Below are 23,020 nucleotides of genomic sequence, written 5' to 3'. Positions count from 1 at the left end.
GAGGGCTTTGAATGCCAAGGTGAGGAGCTTTACTTCACCCTGTGGAACATGAGATACTCTCAAAGATGTTTGAGACAGGCAGTGAGACAATGAAGGTTACTTTTTAGGATGGCTGGTCAGTAGGGAGATAGGTTAAGACATTGTGGTAGAAAAACCTCAACGTTTCAACAGTAAGTGAGTTTTCAGGAGATTTTTAAATGTGTCAAATGTTTAGGAAATGTGAAATTCTTTTTTCCTTATGCTAACTGCTGACTTGTGTCCAGGAGAAAGGAGGGGAAAGAGCAGGCAGAATTTTATCTAAAGCAGAAGACAGTTACTTTGCTAACATTTACCTGCATTGCTGACATTTTGGGGACAACTGTGGCAGAGGCCACTTCCTGACCAGTTCTCAGTCCACAGATTGAATGTGGGAAGATGGAGGACCTTCAAAATTGAAGACAAATAAATCCCTCAAAGGCCAGTGTGATGTTTCTTCCTCTTTTAAAATGTTTCTGCTTCATTAAAAAAAAAAAAAAAAAAAAAAAAAAAAAAATATATATATATATATATATATACATATACATATTTTGTTAAAAATCTCTCTTTATACTAATAGGATTAGGACATTTCATGTAAAGAGAACTGGTTCCCTGTTCTTAGCTAGAAGTTTCTGTAGGCCCAACATTTCCTTTGGAAATTAAACACTTCATAGACAGGGTCCTCTGCTGATAAGGATACAAGGCTGTCACACTCAGGGATCAAAGTGTTGCCAAGATTGCTGATGGTGATAACTCTTGCTGGGAATGCTCCATTATCAAACAGACATAAAGAGCCAAGTATCTGCTCTAGGCCATCAGAGTCAGGTGGGGAGGATGGATGTAGAACAGTTTTCTGGAACCAGGGATGCTGAATTGTAAACAAGGAGGCCCTACTGGGCAAGATTTGGGGTCGGGATGGAGATCACTGGAACAAGGAGCACGGAGAGGACTCAGGAGCAGTACTCAGGTCTACTGGTACCTAGTCCAGTGCTCTCCCCACCACATCAAGCTGCATATTTACCTATATACAGTTTAAAACCTTCTGTCACTCTCTTTCTCCCTCCTTGGCTACCTATGATTGCTTACCTAAGTGAGAAGTTTTGAGCACACTCCTATACCAAACCTGCCTTGGCAAAGAGTGGTCTGAGGCAGACGTTGCCTCAGAATCAGATTTATATATCACAGGACTCTGATTGCCTGACCTGACATATCTTTAATTGGTCCTAACCTCTGCTAGCCATTATCCATTAACCTACCTGCCCTTCTATTTTTCTGACATCTGATGACTAAGGGCCTGTACTTGTACCAGTATGAGACTAGCCAAATCTTTGCTCCTTTGGTGTCCATACCTAGAATTGAATCTGTATCAATATGATTATTCACTTTTCATGTGGTTGCAGGTAGTTGTGTTCACAGACCACATCATTCAAGGCAGAGCTCCTATCTAACTTGTGATATGAATTTCAACCAGCAACTAGGATATGAGACCCCATGGGGCTTGGTTCCCTTTGGGATAACAGTGCTGACCTGGAGAGCTGGGATCTAGGAATCAGATCAGACCAATGGGGGACGGGTCACTGGAGAACAGACACAGCTGCAGGTTCTAAGAGGAAGCTCAGTCCTAAGAATGTATCTGGAGAGATTGGATGTACAAACACATACTTCATGATTGGTGGGAACAGGAGGTATTTAGAAATTTAGGCAGGTGGGCCGGCAGCTCATGGAAGTCTGGAATTAGATAACAGAGACCCAGCCACATGATTCAGTTCAGGGGTGAGTGTTGATGATGGCAGTAATGCTTAGAAAGAGAAGGCAGAGCTTTGGTTCAGGAAGAACAAGGGGTCTGAAATTTTTCCCAACCAGAGGCATAGTTATTGGCTCTCCTTAAAAGGCATCTTCAGTCCTGTCACCTTCGGGGACATGTATAATCCTTCCTCCTCTCAGCCTGTTCCTCTATCATCTCTGCCCTCTGCTATCAACCCAAATCTAAGGCCCTGGTTTGGCTCTCTGCTTACTCCATTGAGTTTTTCTCTCTTCTCAGAATGTACTTATCAAGAAGGAGCTATTGTCAGCTTTGTGCATGTTTCGGTTGATCCTGGTTCTGGGTATGTTGACCCTGGTCAGTGGCTCAGGACTCCTACATACCTGGAAGAAGAAGTTTGACATGATGGATCTAAGTAGTTTTCTGGGACAGTGATGAGGTCATAGGGATAGGAAGCTAGTTAGTAGAACTAAGGTCCCGGGAGTAAATAGACTGGATTTGAGAAAAAGGGCAAAATGCTACGTGTGGAACTGAGCCAGCAAATCTCAAAGTGATTCTCAAATTTTTACCCCCTAAGGTCAGTGTTTATCAATCTTCAGTAAGCTTTAGAACTAATGCCTGTGCAGATTTTGCCTCCATAAGTCTGGGGTAGGGATTACATTCTAGGAATCTGTAATTTTCCTTGTATATTTTCCAGAAATATTTTATGCATATTAAACAAAAACTACGTATGAATTTTCTCCTTTTCATTCACACGGTAGCATGCCGTACACACTGTTCTGAACCTTGTTTTGTTTTGTTTTGTTTTTCACTTAATATTTCTTTGAGATCTTGCCATTCCTGTATATAAAGTTTCCTCATCGTTTTTGATGACTACATAGTATTTCAGTGTGGGAGTAACCATAGTTTGTTTTACAATCTTCTGCCAATGGACATGCAGGTCATTTCTAATCTCTCCCAACTGTAAACAATGTAGCAACAAGTACCATGTACATATGTCATTTCACACATAAGTGATTATATCTGGATAAATTCTTAGAAGTGGAATTACTGGGCCAAATGATAAGTGATTTTGTGATTTTGATAGATACTGCCAAATCGCCCTTCACAGAAGTTGCATCAGTTTACACTCTTACCAGCAAGAGCACCATTTCTTCATGACCTCTAGCCAACAAAGTATATTATCAAATTTTTTGACTTTGCCAATATGGTACATCAAAATAGTATCTCATTGGTGTTGTTGTTTTTTTTAAATTGATTTTTGGCTGCATTGGGTCTTCGTTGCTGCATGTGGGCTTTCTTTAGTTGTGGCGAGTGGGGGGCTAGTCTTCGTTGCGGTGCTCTGGCTTCTCATTGCAGTGGTTTCTCTTGTTGCGGAGCACGGGCTCTAGGCACGTGGGCTTCAGTTGTTGTGGCGCACAAGCTCAGTAGTTGTGGCTCGCGGGCTCTAGAGCACAGGCTCAGTAGTTGTGGCACACGGGCTTAGTTCCTCTGCGGCATGTGGGATCTTCCCAGACCAGGGATCAAACCTGTGTCCCTTGCATTGGCAGGCGGATTCTTAACCACTGCACCACCAGGGAAGTCCCTCACTGGTGTTAAAGTTTACAGTTCCTTTACCATAAGAGAAGAGGATGAGAATATTTTAATATGTTTGAGTCATTTGTATTTTCTTTTTGTAAAGTCTGTTCATTTCCTTTCACTATTTTTCTACTGTATCTTTTGATCTTTATTTTATTGGTTTTTAGAAACTCTTTATACATTAGGGAAATAAATCCTTAGGCTGTGATATGAGTTGCAAATATTTTTCTCAGTTTGTCATTTATCTTTTGAATTCCTTTTGGTGACTTCTGTGGGACAGCTTTTTATGAAAGTGTAACTGTTACTGAATTAATTAATATTTTATTTAGTGACTTTTGGGTTTTAAGTTATACTTTGAAAGGCTTTTCCCACTCCAAGACTGAAAAATTATTCCACAAATTCTTCTAGTACCTTTATAGATTTTTTTTAAAAATTTAAATCTTTAAGTCACATAGACTTTATTCTAGAATAATATGTAGAATTTGGTTGCAACTTATTTATTTTTCCCAGGTGGCTATGCAGTTTCCCCAACAACATTTATTGAATAATCTATTCCTTAATTCATCACTGCCCATGACTTGAATTGCTCATTTTATCATATTCTAGATTTCTATATGAATTTGTGTTTAACTCTGAACTTTCTCTTCTGTGACACTATTACAGTTGACCCTTGAATAACATGGGTTTGAACTGTGCAGGTCTACTTATGCACCGGTTTTATTTGAATCCTCAGATGTGGAACCGTGAACAGGGAGGAACTGTGGATATGAAGGAACTGTGTATATGGAGGGCTAGCTATAAGTTATATGGAGATTTTCAACTGCATGGAGAGTCAGCACCCCTAATACACATGTTGTTCAAGGGTCAACTGTATATCGGTCTCTTCATGCACCGATACCACACTGTTTAATTATTCTAGCTTTATAAGGTAGTTCTAATGCAGGTGATCCATGGAGTACACTTTAAAAAACACTGGCCTAGGGGCTGGTGCAGTACAAGCCCTGTGCAGAGTAGGATTATGAGTTGACTTCAGCAACAAGGAGAGGAAGGCTACCAAGAATGGCATTTGGGGGAAAAATGAAGATTTCTTAATTCAAGCTGAATCCATCTGTTTTCATGTTTTCCTGCTTTCTTATTAACAAATGTAACTTCACTTTGACTTTTTTGATAGGAATTCTTGCCAGTTGTTAATTTTGTTTATTTGTATGGCTCTTAAGTTAAAATAAGAAGTACATTTACATGATAGGCATTATTTATTCAGTCCACATGTATGGATTTATAGACTCATGGACTCATTGCAATAGAAAACGAGTGAAGTAGATCAGAAAGTATATCAATATGCTTCTACATACACAGATTGTACACATACACACTTAATTCACTCGTTCCTTCAACATGTGTTAATTGAGCTCCCATTATACTGCGAAGTAGTTTGATAAGTGCTGGGGTACAATAGGTAAGAAAAAAATTAATGTGAACGAAAAAACTTGTATTAGTTTCCTAAGACCACTATAGCAACGGACCATGAACTGGGCGGCTTTAAAAAACAGAAATTTATTCTCTTGCAATTATGGAAGCTAGAAGTCCAAAATCAAGGTATCAGCAAGGCCATGCTCCCTCTGAAGGCTCCAAGGGAAAAATGCTTCCTTGCCTCTCCCGAGCTTCTGCAATCCTTGGTTGTCTGCAATCCTTGACATTCCTTAGCTTACAGCTGCATCACTCCAGTCTCTGCCTCCATCTTCACATGACTGCCTTCCCTCTGTATGTGTCTATGTCTCTTCACAACCTACTTTTAAGGACACTAGTCGTTGGTTCTAGGGCCCACTCTAATCTAGTATGATCTCATATTGACTTAATTATATGTGCAACAACCCTATTTCCAAATACGGTCATATTCATAATTATCAGGGGTTAAGACTTTAACATCTTTTGGGGGATACAATAGCACTTATCAAAATATAAAGCAGAAATAATATCTATATTAATCAGACCCACTTAATTGATCAAGTAAGTTTTAAAACATAATTTTAAAATAATTGCCTGATTAACTATTTCATTCAATCAAATAGGAATGAAGACAATGGGAATAAGAAGTAGTGAAATCATCAAATTTATTGGACCTCCCATTAACCCAGATCATCTTACTGTATACAGAAGCTGCATTAACCAAGCTGGTGGCTTGGGTTGTCAGGAATAGTGGGATTTGGGATACCCAGGAGAGAGACACCCTTTGGAAGGGGAACTGGAATGGGGCCAACAAGAAAAGTCTCCACAGTTTCATGGAGGGTCTGTGGTCTGCCCTTGTTAAGGCAAACTACCCCAACTTCTGTGGAGGAGACACAAACCTGGGCTGTTTTTTCCCTTGGAAGAGCTAGTAGAAACCAAAATACACCCTCCTTGACTGCCCTGTTCCACTGAGACTGCAGAAAAACAAGCTACTCAGCTTCTCCCCCTTCCTGACCTCAGGAACCTTGGCCTCAGCCAACCTTCCTTACTGTGAGATCTGCTTCAGGCCAAGAATATGATTCTCAAAACATATTTCTATGTCTTTGGTTTCCTACCAGGCTGTCCCTTTTCCAGAGCCAATATTTTCATGCAGACGGCAAAGTGACTGTGGTTAGGATTCCATTTTATTATCTCTATTAACATTATTTTTTTTAAGTGTAGTAACAGATTCAGAATTAAGAGCTCTAGGAGGAGCCCATATTTTCCTACTGGTAACAAGAAGCACAGTAACAGAAGTTCTATCTGGCAGGAGATGTGAAAAACATTTTAGTTGCTATGCAGAGAGCTAGCCCTCAGCTAACAAATTTGTTTTCATTTGCCTTCAGCTGCCCATGGCTAGTTTCTTCCTTCACCCCTACTGAAGGGCTCAGTGTCTCCCCTTCCCCTTCTTGGCTGTGAAAACCCACCCTCAAAAAAGTATTTGATAGTCTCACTTGCACAGTTGTGTTAATAGCTGATAAATGGTAAAATGAAATTAGTGAAGTGTGGCTGAAAGCACATGTGAGTAGGAATCCAAGGCCTGGCTTGTTTGGATTCTTTTATATGCTGGTATTGAGGGAAAACACTCCCAGACTTTTGGAGGCAGGAATGCCTGGGTTTAAATCCTTGCTCCATCACTTATTAGCTGTATGACCAAAGATGCTTACTTAATCTTGGTGCTCCTAAGTTTCTTTTCTTTAAAGTAGATATTGTAGTACTTACTTTACCAGATTATTTTGAGGACTATTTGTTGGGTAGCACAGTACGTGACCTACAGAAAGGCATTGAAAAGACAATCATAGTAATTTGTTAATGGAAGAGGATTGAGGCTGCTCTACTTTTTAAGAGAGAATTCCTTTGCCTTCTTCTCCAGATAGTTAATGCTTCTTCTCAAGCAGCATTATGGTTCTGACAGCCAGTGACAACTTTCCATAGAACTAGTTCATATCAAGCTTGCCTGTAGGCAGATCTAAGGAGGCAGAGATGCCCTGGCAGAAAGACATGATGTGTCCTCTCTGGAAAATTTTGCCAACCCCCAGCCAGGGAACAGGCTCCATCTCTTTGACCAGTTGCCATACTGTTGCTTCTCCAGTGCCCCCACCTATGTTTCAAGAGCCTTAGACTTACCTAAGAGGCAGAGAGAAACATGGAAACAGAAAGGAGACAAGCAAACACTACCTGGACTGTTCCTTTATTGGTTCTTCTCTATCATCGGGTTCTCTCTTATCTCTGAACAATCCATCTTTTCAAGGATTGTCAGGCCTTTGAAAGATGCTACTTCTCATCTTCCATCCAACTTCTCCCATGCATCATTGGTTTGGGATTATAAATATTTTTCAAGGTTATCTTCATAAGACTGGAGCCCCCCCAAAAAAGAGGACTGTGTATTTCATGTATTCATTTATTTATTCATTCATTTTTGTATTTATTCATTCATCACTATAAGATTAATAATAATAGTCAATATTGATTGAGCTCTTCCTATATACCAGATAATCTGCTAAGGTTTTCTCATATTATCTAATCTAATTACCCCAACAACCCTGTGATATAGGTACTATTTATATCTCAGTTTTTATTTCATTTTATTTTTTAATTTTATTTTAATTTTATTATTATTATTTTATTTATTTATTTTTTGACCACGCCACGTGGCTTGTGGGATTTTATGCCCCTGTCCAAGGATCTAACCTGGGCCCTCAGCAGTGAGAGCATGGAGTCCTAACCACTGGACCACCAGGGAATTCCCTATATCTCATTTTTTAAATGAGGAAACTGAGGCATAGATGTTACCTTTCCAGTCACATGGCTAGCAAGTGGGAGAGTTGGGTTTCTACAGTTTGGCCAAGTCAGTGCTAAGTAGACACTGAGTGGTATAAAAGGTATACAAATGATAGTACTCATCCTCCAGGAACTTAAAACTTAGGGGGGTACGTAAGACAATTAAGTAGCCACATGGAACAGAATGAGGCTAAATATTAAAGTAAGTATAATTGGTCAAAGGAAATTAGTGTAGACTGGACCAGTAAAAGAAGAACTTCTAGGTGCTGAAGGATGAAGTGGTTTTGCAAAGGTACAGGATTCAGAACTCTGAGGAATGGGGAAGGGTAGGGAAGTAGACCAGGCATGGACGGGTTTGCCAGGTAGAGAAAAGAGGCAATGCCTACACAGCCGGAACAGAGTGGCAGGAGATAAGGCCCAGGTCAGAGTGGGTGGGCCTTGAGTGGGAGATGAAGCTTAGACTGTTCTATTGAACAGGCCGTGGGAAACTGCTGAAACTTTAAAAATAAGAGTGTAATATGATCAAAACAGTGCCTTAAGGGGATTAAGAGGTATCAACGAGGAGAATAGGAATCTAGAAAACTAATGAGGACATTTCTTGAGCATTCTAGGGATGAAATAAAATTCTGAACTAAATTAATGACGGTATAAATGTCCAGGAAGAGAAGAGGGTGGGAATGAGATATTTCAAAGGAGAGCTGATAGAACTTTGTGATTGATTGGTGATCAGTGACAAAGAGGAAGATGGAATTTAAAAATGACTCCTAAGGTTGGAACTAGTGAGACAAGGAGAATGGTGGTAATAAAACTGGAAGGTTAGGAAAGGAAGATGTATATAAACATTTTAAATTTAATTACTGAAGTTATCTGAATGGGATGTTCACTTGGAGCAGGAAATTTGTGATTAGAGCTTAGGCGAGGGATTAGGGTTGGAAAAGTAAAGTTCCTGTCACCTGAGGAATAAACATGCCAGTACCAGAATGTGGATGGATGGGAGCTGCTAGTTAGTGTTTCAAGACAACTCCCCGCGAGTATCTCTCACATTTCTGCACATCTTGTAAGTGAGGTACTTACTACCCTTCATTCAAAATATGTTTTCAAGAATGTGTTTGTATAACAAATAGCCATGGAAGATAGAGATAGTGCCTCCATCTAGAGAAAAGGCCAGATATGCTTACTGTCCAGTGTCATAATGTCTTTCTCCAGAACAAAGAGCAGGCGTGTTTACTGCCCATTATAAAAGATTTAGGTTCCCTAAGCTCAGAGTTCCTCTACTGTAACACAACCCACAGCTTACACAAGCATCCATTTGGTCCCCATCCACATTGTTCCCATGGGACTAGGGAGCAAGAGGAACTGATGTAAATATGCTAATGGTCATTCTACTTGCTGTGCTGTGAGTGATAAAGTCCTTTGTCTCTGACCCAAAAGTCTCTTGCCTTCTGCTAGCATCAGTGAAATTGTGTCAAGATAATTTGTTAGCCTGTAAGTTTGGTAAAATCTTAGACCCCTTCACAGTTCTTGAAAGTTAGATGAGGAGCTCTTATAGAAGGAACACTGCACAGGGTTCTGGGTTTCAGGTGACTCTAGTCAAGAGTGGACAATACTGAGAGTAGAAAAACTTAGGCAGATAGAGATTGGAGCAGTGTACTCAAGAGCTCATTCATCATGACTGCCCAACCAACACTCCCCTTCTAAGAGAAACTACCCCATCCACAGGTCTCCTGCTGAGGGAAGGCTCCTCAAAGTGATTTTTTCCACTACATGATCTGTCAGTCTGATTGGCTCATAAAATCCCTGCTATAGACTGAATGTTTGTGTTCCCCTCAAATTCATATGTTGAAATCCTAAACCCCAATGTGATGGTATTAGGAAGTAGGGCCTTTGGGAAGTAATTAGGTCATGAGGGTAGAACTCTCATGAATGGGATTAGTGCCCTTATAAAAGAGACCTCAGAGTGTTCCCTTGCCCTTCCCACCATGTGAGGACACAGTAAGAAAATGACCACTGTTAACCAGAGCTCCACCATGCTCGCACCCTGATCTCAGACTTCCAGCCTCCAGAACTGTGAGAAATAAACTTCTATTGTTTATAAGCCACTTAGTCTATGGTACTTTATTATAGCAGCCCAAACTGACCGAGACAGTCCCTTTGGTTAAAGCTTTTCCCACTGGGCTACCTTACAGGTATGGTCTAGCCCATGAATTGGCTGCTTTTGGACTAAGTACCCCCCTCTTGTCCAGACAGCACAACCAGAGAGGTCACAAAACATGCTCATCTCAGAGATGGGCTGGGAAGAAGTGAGGACTGAGCAAGGACTGGCCAGAAGAAATCAGGCCCAGCTGTAGGAGGGTACCCAGGAAAGATGTGAAATTGGGAGGGGTGTGTGATGAATTCAGGCTTGATTCTGGGTGAAGAGCAGTTCAACCCCTTGAATGGAGGCCTTGAAGCAAGAGGCACAGATAGTACGAGATATGCAAATCCAGGTAGGCTGGGGTACTGTGGTACTTAGAAGGAGGCACAGCTAGACCCTGGCCGGGTTCTTATTGTGTAGTATTATTTAAAAAGGGGAGGAGTGAATTCAGTTCAAATCTGTTGACCCAACACTTATTAAGTGTCTACTATCTACTAAGGACTGTGTGAGCTACTGGGGAAATGACAGTATAAGACATGTTTCCCAACCTCAAAGATATACAAATAAATATTATAGAGCATAATACATGTAATAATAAAGGTACATGCAAGATACAGATGAGGTGAGTGAGTCATTGAATCTAGGGGGAACAGTGGGAGGTAGCCAGAGAAGGATCACTGCAGAGCAGACCCATTCACAGCATTTCAAAGGATGAACAAGATGAGCAGGGGTTTTCCTAGGAGGATGCAGTGGATGGAGTACCTGGCCCAGTTTCAGGTTTGGAGGGACAGAAAGAGCATGGCAGAGATTTAGCAGGTGACGGAGCCCTGGCCAAGCAGTCCAGCATTCAGAGTCAGACTCTGAACCCAACAGAGAACTGAAATATTGAAGTGAAAACTGAGGAAGAACCTAGCCACGTGACAGGGCAGGGCAGGAGCAAGGAATAACCAGGCCTCAGTGGGCATGACAGTGCCATGGCTGACCACTTGTGTGTAGAATGACAGGCCTCTGGTCATGTGACTAATTCAAGACCTTCCCAGGTGGAGAATCTGATTTTAAAAGCATCTGTTGGAATAAAGACACAGACCTACTAGAGAATGGACTTGAGGATATGGGGAGGGGGAAGGGTGAGATGTGACAGGGTGAGAGAGTGTCATGGACATATATACACTACTAAATGTACAATAGATAGCTAGTGGGAAGCAGCCGCATAGCACAGGGAGATCAGCTCGGTGCTTTGTGACCACCTAGAGGGGTTGGATGGGGAGGGTGGGAGGGAGGGAGATGCAAGAGGGAAGAGATATGGCAACATATGTATATGTATAACTGATTCACTTTGTTATAAAGCAGAAACTAACACACCATTGGAAAGCAATTATACTTCAATAAAGATGTTTAAAAAAAAAAAAAAAGCATCTGTTACCTGTTCAGGATGGGTTCAGGGACAGGAGGACCAGGCCTCCTGGGGTGACTATCCCCCAGTGACTTTTGCTGGGTGATGCTGAGTTAATTCCTTCTTCATGAATTCTGCCATGTTCAAACTCTTGGCCCTCTGGATTATTAAAATAGCTTTTTAATTGGTTTTTCAGCTGTCTAACATAAGCTCCTCTGATCCATCTTCCAGACAGCCCTTGGGGTGCTTTATCTCAAAGTCAAATCTGATAATATCACTTTCCTGCTTAAGATCCTTCAGTAGCATTGTCTGCCCCCTGCTCTTTAACAAGGCCCCTCACATTGTGGCCCTGCCAGGGGCAGATGTTTGAGGAAGATAATAAAGCTGAAATGTCAAGGCTTCCCAGCTTCAGGACCTAGGAGTCCCCAGAGGGGTGTTTACATGGCTGTTTTGTAAAGAGGGTCCCCCCAGGTTGTAAAATATCCAGGCCTCACAAAACCTAACTCTACCCTGTGGGCCGTGCCCATCTCTCCAACCTCATTTTATAGCATCTCTCTCTCTCTCTCTCTCTCTCTCTCTCTCCAGCCTGAGGTTCTCTGAACACCCAGCCTGGAACATTCCCCACCACGCTGTCTGTTCTGCAGCACCCTGATGAGGCATCACACCTGAGAAAAGGCTGCCCTCATCTCCCCATCCCCACAAAAGTTCTTACCCCACCACCATGCTACCCTCTATCATGGGTATACTGCTAAATTCCTGCATGCATCATGCCACCTGGCAGCTATGAATCCAGGTATTCCCAGCACAAAAGCAGTGCCTGGGATGAAAAGGAGGGTCTCAAATAGGGCTTGTTGAACTGACTTGAAATGTCCCTGCTGCTTCTTGCAGTTCGTATTAGTCACATGTATTGTGAGCATACCGAGTGCCATGGAATAAGTGAAGCATTTAAAATACATCATCTGTAGTCCTCACAGTAATCCGAAGCTTGACCAATGAGAAGATGATATTAGGTCGACCCCCATGAAATTGCCATTATTTGGCCATCTTTGGTGTATATAAACAGCAATTTCCTGTGGTTCAACCTAATAGATTTAAACCAGGTCAGTCTGACTCCAAGGTCAATCTTTCCTGTAGAGAAGAACCCTCGTGGCTGGTTGAGGTAAAGAGGAGACAGCTTAGAGCTGTGGCTGCAGGGTTAGCCCTGACAGCTCACAGCTCATCATGTGAGGAGAAGTGCGTGTGATCATTCTTTTTACTACGTTTCCTATAGGCCATATTTCAACAACCATAGTCAAAACAATAAAAATATTTGTTCATTTGTTTGGTTTTTCTTCCTTTTTAGTTAAAAATATCCCAAAGGCCTTTTTTTTTTTTTTTTGGAAGGAGGGAAAAAAAAAAAGGAAAAAAAAGAATGGACAGCATAGTTTTTTCTGTTAAGATTTTTAATAACAGCTCCTTGCTAGTCTGATAAATAGGAGCGCTCCCCTTTATTTTACAAGATCATATTTTAAGTAACAGCAACTTTCACATGACTCCTTGCATAATGATTTCAAAAGAGGAAATTGTGTTTATGTTTTGGGATAGCACTTAATTGCCAGGAACATCAGTAAAGAAACTGAAGCAGCATTACTTTTGAAATCTGAAAGAAAATAGAAAGCTTCCAGTCCCATTACTGCAGTGCAAGGCAAAGTCATAATTAATATAATTAATAAAGAAGTTATTATCAAAGGGGGTATGTCACCAAGCCCCACCAGCCCAAATTGTTGATCTAATTTAGCTAATAACCACTTTGCCATAACCACTCCCATTACAGGCAGAAAAAAATTGATAAACTCACACAGGCCTCACCACGATCCTTCATGGACTCTGCAAAGGCATTTTGCACAGTGCCTGAGGAAGGATTTTGAATTGGTCTAGAGCAGAATGGGAGAGAGCAAGAACCTAAAACGGAAATCTGCAATTACAGCTCAAAATGTCTTTAGGGAAGCTGAATGATTTCAAAGCACAAAGCACGGGTCAGCCACACTGGATGACAAATGAAAATGGCCAAAGACTTCTGACCGCTGGCACCCCTCACAATTCACAGAACAACTTTCATTTTCCCCTGGTCCCTTTCTCATCTCTCTTTCATCCCACTCCCTAAAGGCCGTCTAGACTGGGCGCTGTTCATTTCATCTTCAGACGCATATATCCAGTAAACCTTCCATAAATAGAATCACTCCCAGATCTCTTGCCCACCTGGTCACGGGAATTCCTCCTATCATTATCAACCCCCAAACATATCTGAATGTAGTTCAAATCAAGACCAAGTTAGGCAGCTGCCTCCCCTGCCTTCACACTAATCTGGAGCTGAGGGGCCACAGGTTTGGTGCTATGAGCAAAGGTTTACTCTTTTTTCTTTGTTGTTAGTCTAATTCCTTCTGTTCTTCCTCCTATTTCTTTATAGATTCGCAGTTCCAAACAAAGTTCCATCTAGAGCAGAAGGGAAAATCTTGGTTCACAAACAAAGTCTAAACTCTGATGACCAGAAGTGATGGCACAAAGTTTTGGTAGCTAATGGGCCACATATAAGTGAGGATACTAGACCCAAGATACTCAATAATTTGCTTAAGGTCTTCAGGACTTGCATCTTCCAGGAAGCCTGAGTGGAGAGACTTTGTGGTACAACGGATTGGGTTCTGCATTGGGCATTGGAAGATACGGATTTTAATCCCCTCTCTGTTACTAAATAGCTAAGTGGCCTTGGGCAATCCAGTTTGTTTCTTGGAACTTCCATTTCTGCAGCAGACTAGATCAATAATTCTCAACCTTTCTCCCCCCAGTGACACATGACACATTCCTACAGCAGCCCCAGAGTTTGAGGTTACTCCAATGCGTGGGGCTGTGTTTCTCAGCATGGATTTTTTTTTTTTTTTTTTAACCCAAGGCGTCTTTTGAAGACCAAAACAATATAAAGAAAGATGATCTGGGACCCTTCCAACTCTAACATCCTCCAATTCCAAGCAGAAAAGGTAGATTTTAAATTTGTGTCCTTGTTTCTGTACCTGGGTGTGTCTCAGCCTGCCTCCTAGAAGTATTCAAATATTTGTGGAACAGATTTGATTGGGTGGCTTAAATGTCATCCTCTCTTTTGGATCAGGGAAGCTCCCCTCTTTTCTCTCCCCTCTTCACTGCCTTTTATCTCCCTTCGCCTCCTATCCCTTCCATAGTCCAAGAGGTGCTTGGGCAGTGGGACAGGTACAGTTTGGCATAGAACTACACTTAGCACTTTAATCCCTAGCCTGTGAAGCACATCTAACCACCAGGAGATCTGGGCTTTGCTTAGTGAGAGAACCAAATGTCAGTTTTCCTTTCCCTTTTCAGCAAGCAGCAAGCAAGAATGTCCTGTAGAGGGCCAAGGCCAGATAGACTTACATGGAGCACACTGGAGTCTTTTTGTTCCCATCCTCCCTATATTTTGGAAGCTCCAGTGGGAATGTGGCCTGAATTTAAACACTCGAGGCCGTGACCATTAACAGTGAACACTTTTGTAGATTCATGCAGCCTCTCCTGCCTTTCCTCTCCCATGGCCTTGAATGATCTGTTGTTTGTGGACAATTCGCTTGTTGTACTCCAGAGAGCAGGCTGATCCTGGCTCTCCCATTGTCTCTTATATGGCAAACAAAAGCAGTCTTCTTAGGCCAGAGCACCAAGCTGATAAAAGACTGATTAAAGCCCCTTTTGTGGTGAAATTTAATAGGTCTGGGTTGGGCATTATATTTGATTAACCCCAACCAGTCATTACATGGCATTATATATACAGGACAGCTATACCCAGCTCTCAGCTGGGTGGACCCTGTCTTTGAACTCCTGAATGGTGCCAAGACACCACAGGCAGAGCTGGTCGTCAGCAAAACGGAAGTCAATAAACTTATCTCTGGGGCCTGTGATTTTTCCCTTTCAGTGTCTTTCCTTCCCCACCCATCCTTTACGTTCACTCTTTTCCAGGCACCCAGTGCTCTCAAATTATTAGGTTCTTTCCAACAGGCAGGAAGACATCTGATAAACTCATTCACACAGAGTGGTTTAATGGGTTACCCCTTCCAAGAGTAGCTGCAGTTCAGAAGAGGAGCTTGGATGGGGAACCATGGAACTTAGAGGGATGAAGTGCTCATGGTGGTGTCAGAGCCTGCCTGGTTACTCAGCTCAGATTCTCCCTTCTCCCCATAATTGGGCCAAGTGGTTTCTCCTTGCAGGCCCTGCAGGACCAACCTGGCCTTAGTTTGGAGAAATTAAAGAAACTCTAGAAAAGTTTGGACCCTCCTCCAAAGGAGGAGGACCCAAAGTTGGACCCTCAGGTGACCCTCAACCCTTCCCTATCACCTGTCCTGCTTTGTTCAGTGCCCTACCTTAGTGACTGGATATTGAATATGTTGGAGCAACCAGTTTCCTTGCCATTGATACCTGGCCTACCCAGGATCTCAGGCCTTCTAAAAATGAATCCATGCCTTGATGTTGCCAGTTCTGCCTCTAAACTCTCTCTAACCCTCCCCTTCCCACCACTTAGATGAACTACGAGCTTTCTAGCCATCTTCCTGGATTTCCAAGTATTCCTTACTCCCCTGCTCCTTCTTCTCCTATCCTTTATCTCTTGCTGGACTTCCCTAAGGCTGGCCTGAACCTGGTCTATGACTTGCCACCCATCCAAATGGATTTCCTCGTGCTGCCCCAATTCATTGAAAGTGATGGTTCTAGGTCCTAGGCTCACCTCACTTCCCTCTGCAGGCGTACCTTGGAGATATTGCGGGTTTGGTTCCAGACAACTGCTATAAAGCAAATATCACAATAAAGTGAGTCACACGAATTTTTTGGTTACCCAGTACATATAAAAGTTATGTTTACACTATACCGTAGTTTATTAAGTATGCAATAGCATTATGTCTAAGAAAAGCAATGTGCATACTTTAATTAAAAAATACTTTATTGCTAAGAATTGCTAATCATCATCTGACAATGCAGCGTCACCACAAACCTTCAATTTGTAAGAAAATGTGATATCTGCGAAACACAGTAAAGCAAAGCACAATAAAATGAGTTATGCCTGTAATAAACTTTTTCCTCCCCCTCAGTGTCGCAGGAGTACTGGAGCTAAGTGTCAGGAATCAATAGCAGGAGGCCAGCCTGGATTATCAGGGGAATTTATCCAATAGGTGAATGAATGAAATACCCTTCAAAACTCCAGTCATACACACCTCCCTCCCTGTCAGTGTGTTCTCAAGGCTCTGTTTGCATCCCTCTATCACAGCACTGACCACATTGTACTTTAATTGTTGGTGTAGTTATTTATCTGTGCCACCTACCAGATTGCATATTTGAAAGCAAGGACCACGTTTGACTTTGATAGCTTACCACATAGTCAGCTTTTTGAATTATTATTTTTTAATAAGTTGAATGAATTGAATGAGTGATTAGAAAAGTAAGAACCACACCCTGAATCATGGAATGTCCACTATTCACCATGTGAAGCCCTGCCTGACACCTCCTAGTTGTAACATCCTTTTTATAGGTATCAAACCTTTTAGGCTGATACCAGTATAGCTGCATTTAGCTAAATATTTGTCTTGTTTCAGTTTTTCTGAGCTTTCATTTTCAATCTTTTAGTGTCTCTATGATTTAGGTTTGTGTCTTGTAATAAGCATAGAGTTGGTTTACTTTTATTATCTGATAATCTCTGTCCTCTGACTTCACTAGACTAACTTGAACTAAATTAGACTGTTCACTTCACTTACAATAACTGATTTCTTGGAATTATGTCTACCATTTTATTTTGTGCTATTTGCCTCACCTTTTAAATTTCCTTTCCTTTTTGCTGCCTTCTTTAAGATTACTTGATTTTTTAAATCCATTTTTGTTTCTCTAGCTACTTTTCAATTAAACACATTCTCTTCAGGATGCGATTCCATTTGTTTTTGGAATGAAGCTATTTTCTGGCTTATTATTTCTGGCTTATAATAGGTCAATGGACTAGACTTTCCCTTGGATGCAAATAGCTAAATATGCAAATAGTTGATAATCTAGCACATGAGTTAATCATTTATTTTTCTATTAAAACTGTGAACTTGTAATGAAAATAACAGCGTGAATATCAACTATTTAATTTTGAACATTTACAAAACAAAAGAAAGTAAACATAGAACAAAGTTCAAAGAGATATACAACTGGAACAATCATATTTTATTTAAGAAACTTTAAATCTTGCCAATCATATGAGTTAGAGCTCTTTGGATTACAAATGACAGAAGATCCAACCCAAAGTAACTTAAGCAAAAAGGGGAAGCTTTGGTTCATGAAACTGAAGAATTCTACTGTAATGCTGGCACTGGGGGTGGCTCAGTGCATGGGCTCAGTGTGTCACCAAGACTTGGTTTCTCCCTTACTCTACCCCTTGAGTTGGCTCTCCTCCAGGTTGGCTTCAGTTTCCACAACATGCTCTTTTTATAGTCATTTGAGGGCTGAAGAAACTCCAGATCACACATTCTCTCAGATTCAAATCCCATCTGAGAGAGCCAGATTTTGTTTCTCAAAAGTCCCAGCAAAAGCCTTATTTTTTTTCTCATTGGCTCTGATTGGGTCATGTGACCACACTTGAATCTATAATCCAAGGTAGAGTATATGATACACTTATTGGTTCCATTCCAGTCATTGGGAGGGGCTAAGGAGAGGTCCTGAAGTCCATGAATCAAGATGGGGAAACTTTGATACCCAAAGAGCTATAATTGGGATTGCGGTAAATTGATTCCAGAAGCAGTGTCTGCTGAAATCACTAAGGTACTCCCCCTTAGCCACAAGGGATATGTTTTAAGACCCCCCAGTGGATGTCTGGAACCACAGATAGGACCGAAACCTATATGTTCTATGTTTTTTCATATATATATATATATATATACCTATAGTAAAGTTTAATTTACAAATGAGGCCCAGTAAGAGATTAACAACAATAACTAATAATAAAATAGGACAATTATAATAAAATACTGTAATGAAAGTTATGTGAATGTGGTATTTCTCTCTCTCTCAAAACGTCTTACTGTACGCTACTCACCCTTTTTCTTGTGATGATGTGAGATGATAAAATGCCTATGTGATGAGATGAAGTAAGGTGAATGAGGTAGGAATTGTGTCGTACCATTAGGCTACTACTGATCTGATGATATGTCAGAAGGGAGATCATCTGCTTTGGGTGATCCTGGATCATGGAGCCGTGATGATGCTGATGATTCGATGTCCAGAGCAGATGGTGTTGATGGGTGGGGATCCCAGGCAGGAGAAGCAGGACAGTGGGAGACTTCATCATGGCATGCAATTTAAAACTTAAAAATTGTTTACTTCTGGAATTTTCCATTTAATATTTTCAGACCGAAGTTGATCATGGGTAACTGAAACCAAGGAAAGCAAAACTGTGGATAAAGGGGCTGCTGTACTTCATTTTACTCTGCTTCCCCTTACTAGGGTTAAAGAGAAAGCAGCACTTTTTAATACCTTTTCTTAGGGTCAAAAGATTTCCAGGTGTTATGTGTTCTCTGAATTGGGCATTGGCTTCTGAGTTACAGCTCTGATACTAAAAGTGTTTGCAGAACTGTCTTTTACTTCAGTGGTGAGGGTGGAGCATGGGATGAGGGAGGGATAACTGAGATACTGTTAGTTGTAGTTACTACTGTGAAGGAATATTATTTTTCATAGGTTTTGCTCATCTCAATTAGGATACCTGGGTTCTAGTTCCAGCTCTCCCTTTAATTTCCTATGTGACCCATGTGTCTGACTTTCTTACCTATAAATGAGGGAGTTGAGATGGAATCAGTAGTTTTTAAACATTTTTTTTTAACTTTTGTACTCTTTTTTCTAATGAACTCATACGTGGAATGCTACTAAACATGTGACAGAGAAAATTTTATTGATATGTATCCAGACTCTCTTCCCTCCTCACTGCCAGTCTGGTTGAAAACATACTTTTTCCTACTTAATTCCCCAACTCAACTCTGAAGGGTTCATTTTTACCAGAGCAGATCCTGGACTTTTGTGATTCAGGGCTAGAACTAGAGTGAGAAAAATAAGGTACTCGCTTCTAGTGCACATTTAAGGGTGCTCCTAAAATTCAGTAATCAAAATAAATAATATTTAAATGTAATATTTTTAAAAATCAAAATTAATGCAAAAAATCTCTGATGAGCAAAACATAAAAATGTTTGAAAAGACAGAATCCAACAGTGCTAAGCCAACTCACATTACCTGAGGCAGAAGGAAAATTGTGAATCTCTATAGTAGTTCTTATGTATTTATTTTAATGGCTAACTTTTTTCCCCAGAACACTAAACGAGTTGGAAAAATATTGGAAAATTTAAAAGTAGGTGTATTAAAACTCCATTATTTTAATTTTAAGTATTTTACTTATACCAAAACCAGAATTTATTATCATTTTACTTTCTCTACTTTAATGGAAGCAACTTCATCAATGTTTTCATTAAAACTCATTAACGATTAAAAATTATACAAAAACATGTATAGGGGTGCAATTTTAATTCGTGAAGCCTGTTTTTCTAAGTTTGTGTAATATCTCCAGTTTAAATTTGATTCTCCTTATAGACCTTTACTTTTAACAGTTTTTAAAACTAAATTAATTGAATTTTAATTGTTAATTAAATTAGTATAGTAAATTTTTAAAATGGAAAATTGAGAAAAAAAATCACTCGAAATCCCATAACCCTAAAATTATTGTTTTGGAGTATTTCCTTCTAGTCTTTTTTGTGTACCTTTCTTTTATATAATTGTAATTATCACATATAAATAATTTGGGTCTTTTTTTTTTTCCACTAAACCACTTCCCCATGTTACTAAATGGCTTTTATAATTACCACTTGGAATGACTGCAAAGTATACCCGTGAGTAAATTTCGCAAGTTATCTATTACCCCATTATTAGACATTTGAGTGGTTTCCAAGTTTGCACTGCTATAAATAGTGCTATTGCTTTATGCATGTTGCTTTTTCCATACATTTTTTTCTTTAAGTATTTAAAAAATATATTTGAATAGAGGTCTAATAAAAAATGGTGGGCTGAGCTAATGCCAGAAGTCCCTCTTCTCCAATCCAAACATGAGAAATACTAGTCAACTGTGTAGCCAACTCTGAAAACAAGAAAGGGAAGTCTCTATAAGACCAGAAGTAAAGGAGGAGCCTACAGTAATGAGAAGGATCCTCAAGGATGATGAGGCTGGGGATGTGGGTAAGAGTTGAACACAGGCTGTTTGGATTTGAACTGCAGACTCTGTGTGCAATAATATAGTTTCCCTGTTAGAACAACCTTCACTCCCATTCAGAAGTGAGTTTCCCAAGTGTTAGAGATAAGTTTTAGAAAAAAGTAAAATCGTGACTCTCATACAGATATAAAGGTCATCTGGTAGCAGGACCTAGTCTGGAAAGAGCAGGATCAGATAGAGAGGATCCTGGATAGAGAGGATCAGAATATTAGATGGGTCACCAAAGACACCATATTATTTAAAAGATTTGTAGTTTTTAATATGTCAAATACATATTATATATTTTAGAAAGACATACATTTTTAAAATTAATTAATTAATTAATTAATTTATTTATTTATTTTTTGGCTGTGTTGGGTCTTTGTTTCTGTGCGAGGGCTTTCTCTAGTTGCGGTGAGTGGGGGCCACTCTTCATCGCGGTGCGCGGGCCTCTCGCTGTCGCAGCCTCTCTTGTTGAGGAGCACAAGCTCCAGACGCGCAGGCTCAGGAGTTGTGGCTCATGGGCCTAGTTGCTCCACGGCATGTGGGATCTTCCCAGACCAGAGCTCGAACCCATGTCCCCTGCATTGGCAGGCAGATTCTCAACCACTGCGCCACCAGGGAAGCCCCTGAAAGACATACTTTTTAATATCAAGCTATAAAAATGTATACTAGGGTCACCCTGCTTTTTAGAGCTACAGAAGATTGACTTATTCCTCAATTTGTTTAAGGTTCAGTATGTCTTCCTCAAATTTTCTGCAAAGGTCCCAAGGGCAAGTTCCTAGTCAGTTTTCGTTCTCATCTCCTGCTTCTGCAGAATTAATTGTTTGGGGATCATTTTGCCTCCCTGTGCATGCTGCCTCTATGACTATATAGATCCAGACTTGGAATCATCCCCTCTCCTTGATTCCCGTCACCCCTGCACCCCTACTAACACTCACCACTGAATCAAACAAGGCCACTGTTGGATAGCAGACCTTTAGTGAAGATTTGGGGTGGCAAGGGGGTTATACTGCATCAGTGCACGAAACTTACGGTAAAAAAGGATCATCCCTGTTTTTAAAAGTTCTCCACTGCTTTGGAGAAGGCACCACTGCTCTATGCCTTCCCTTCTCTGCTCTCTGACGTGCAAAGTGTCATTAATTTTTCATGCTCTCAGAGGATGAGATACTTTTCACCACAAGAGGACTTCCAGAAGCAGTACTGCTCTTAAGTCCAGATAAGAGAGGCCCCAGCTCTGGGCACTGTGCTTGAGGAGCCTGTGCCCTGACCTATAGTCTGAAGCACACAGTTGGCCAAGGGTTTCATATATACCCAGACTTTGCCCTCCTTCCTACCTTCTAGATGAGATAGTAAATATTTTAGGCTTTATGGCCGTATGGTCTCTATGTCAGCTGTAGGCAGGAGTGTGTTCAGAGCTTGGCTGTGAAGGCTGGGGTGTTCTCACTTGTGTGCCAGAGGCTCCCTCCATGTGGGATGGAATAGGGTTAGGAAGAAAGGCCAGGAGTGGGCGTGGCTCAGGAGCCAGGAGCCGGGGCTGGAGCCCAGCCTCTCCCTAGGCTACCGCATTCGGTTTCAGAACTCTGAGGAGTCCATAAAGTCCAAATTCAAACCTGGCCTTCCAGCTCGTTAAGAAGGACTATTTGTCAAGTTAGGAGAGCAGAACACATTTTATTTAACAGTTTGTTAACTTTATTTATAACTTTAAATCTTTAGACATATAGCATATGGGCCTCCTTTGTCGTTTTACCCAAAGACCGCCCCCATATTCATGTCAAGTGGTTTTCCTAAGCAAAAATTTTGTTGTCTTGAAGAAGAATCCTGATTTTAAAAATTTTGTTTCACTCTGCTACAATAATATATTTCTTTTACAGCTCTAAACATTCAAGGTCAACACCAGAGGAGTAGCTAGTATGATTTGATGATAAATCCTGAGTTTGGACAAGAGCTTCTTACATCCCTCCAAGTTTAGGATTGGTTCTAGTGACCAGAGAGGGCTAAATCAGCTGGTAGAAGGTCCTGAGTCTTACCTGTGGGGAAAGATGCTGGCCAAAGGTAGAAACCAGGCAGGGACTGACAGACCTAAACCGTTGCAAGCATCATTTGGTTTAGAAACCACATTTCCCAATAGCTAGGACTGCTAAGCACGGAACCCTCAGGGTTTGTGCTTGCCCTGAGAATAAACACCATGAGAGAAAGACACAATGGGGATAATAAGCTTCATGTCAGCTCAGAGCTGTTAGGCTAGGAGACTGGAAAAGTGACACTACAGCTGTCGGGAGGGCTTTTCCCTCGTGTTTCTCTTGGCCATCTGTTCCGAGCTGTGCCATCGGCTTCCCACTGGAAAGGTCAGAATGGGTGTGTGGGTAGAGCTTAATGTTGGCTCCACATGCTGCAGTAGATGCAGCTGCTCTTGGCTTGGTCACGCCTGGGTTTGCACCCAGGACCCTCAAAAGCTCTGCGCATTATGGTAATTAGCCATCTGCTGCAGCCTTTGCAGGACCCCCGGATCACAAAAGGACGCCAGGAAGCTCTCTGACAACAGCAGAAATGGAGGTGCGAGGAGGTGCCTCAGGCCGCTGGGGCCCTCCCCACTCCT

Source organism: Eubalaena glacialis, chromosome 14 (genome assembly GCF_028564815.1).
Source record: "Eubalaena glacialis isolate mEubGla1 chromosome 14, mEubGla1.1.hap2.+ XY, whole genome shotgun sequence".
NCBI classification, from domain to species: domain Eukaryota; kingdom Metazoa; phylum Chordata; class Mammalia; order Artiodactyla; family Balaenidae; genus Eubalaena; species Eubalaena glacialis.
Note: the sequence above shows the minus strand (reverse complement) of the source record.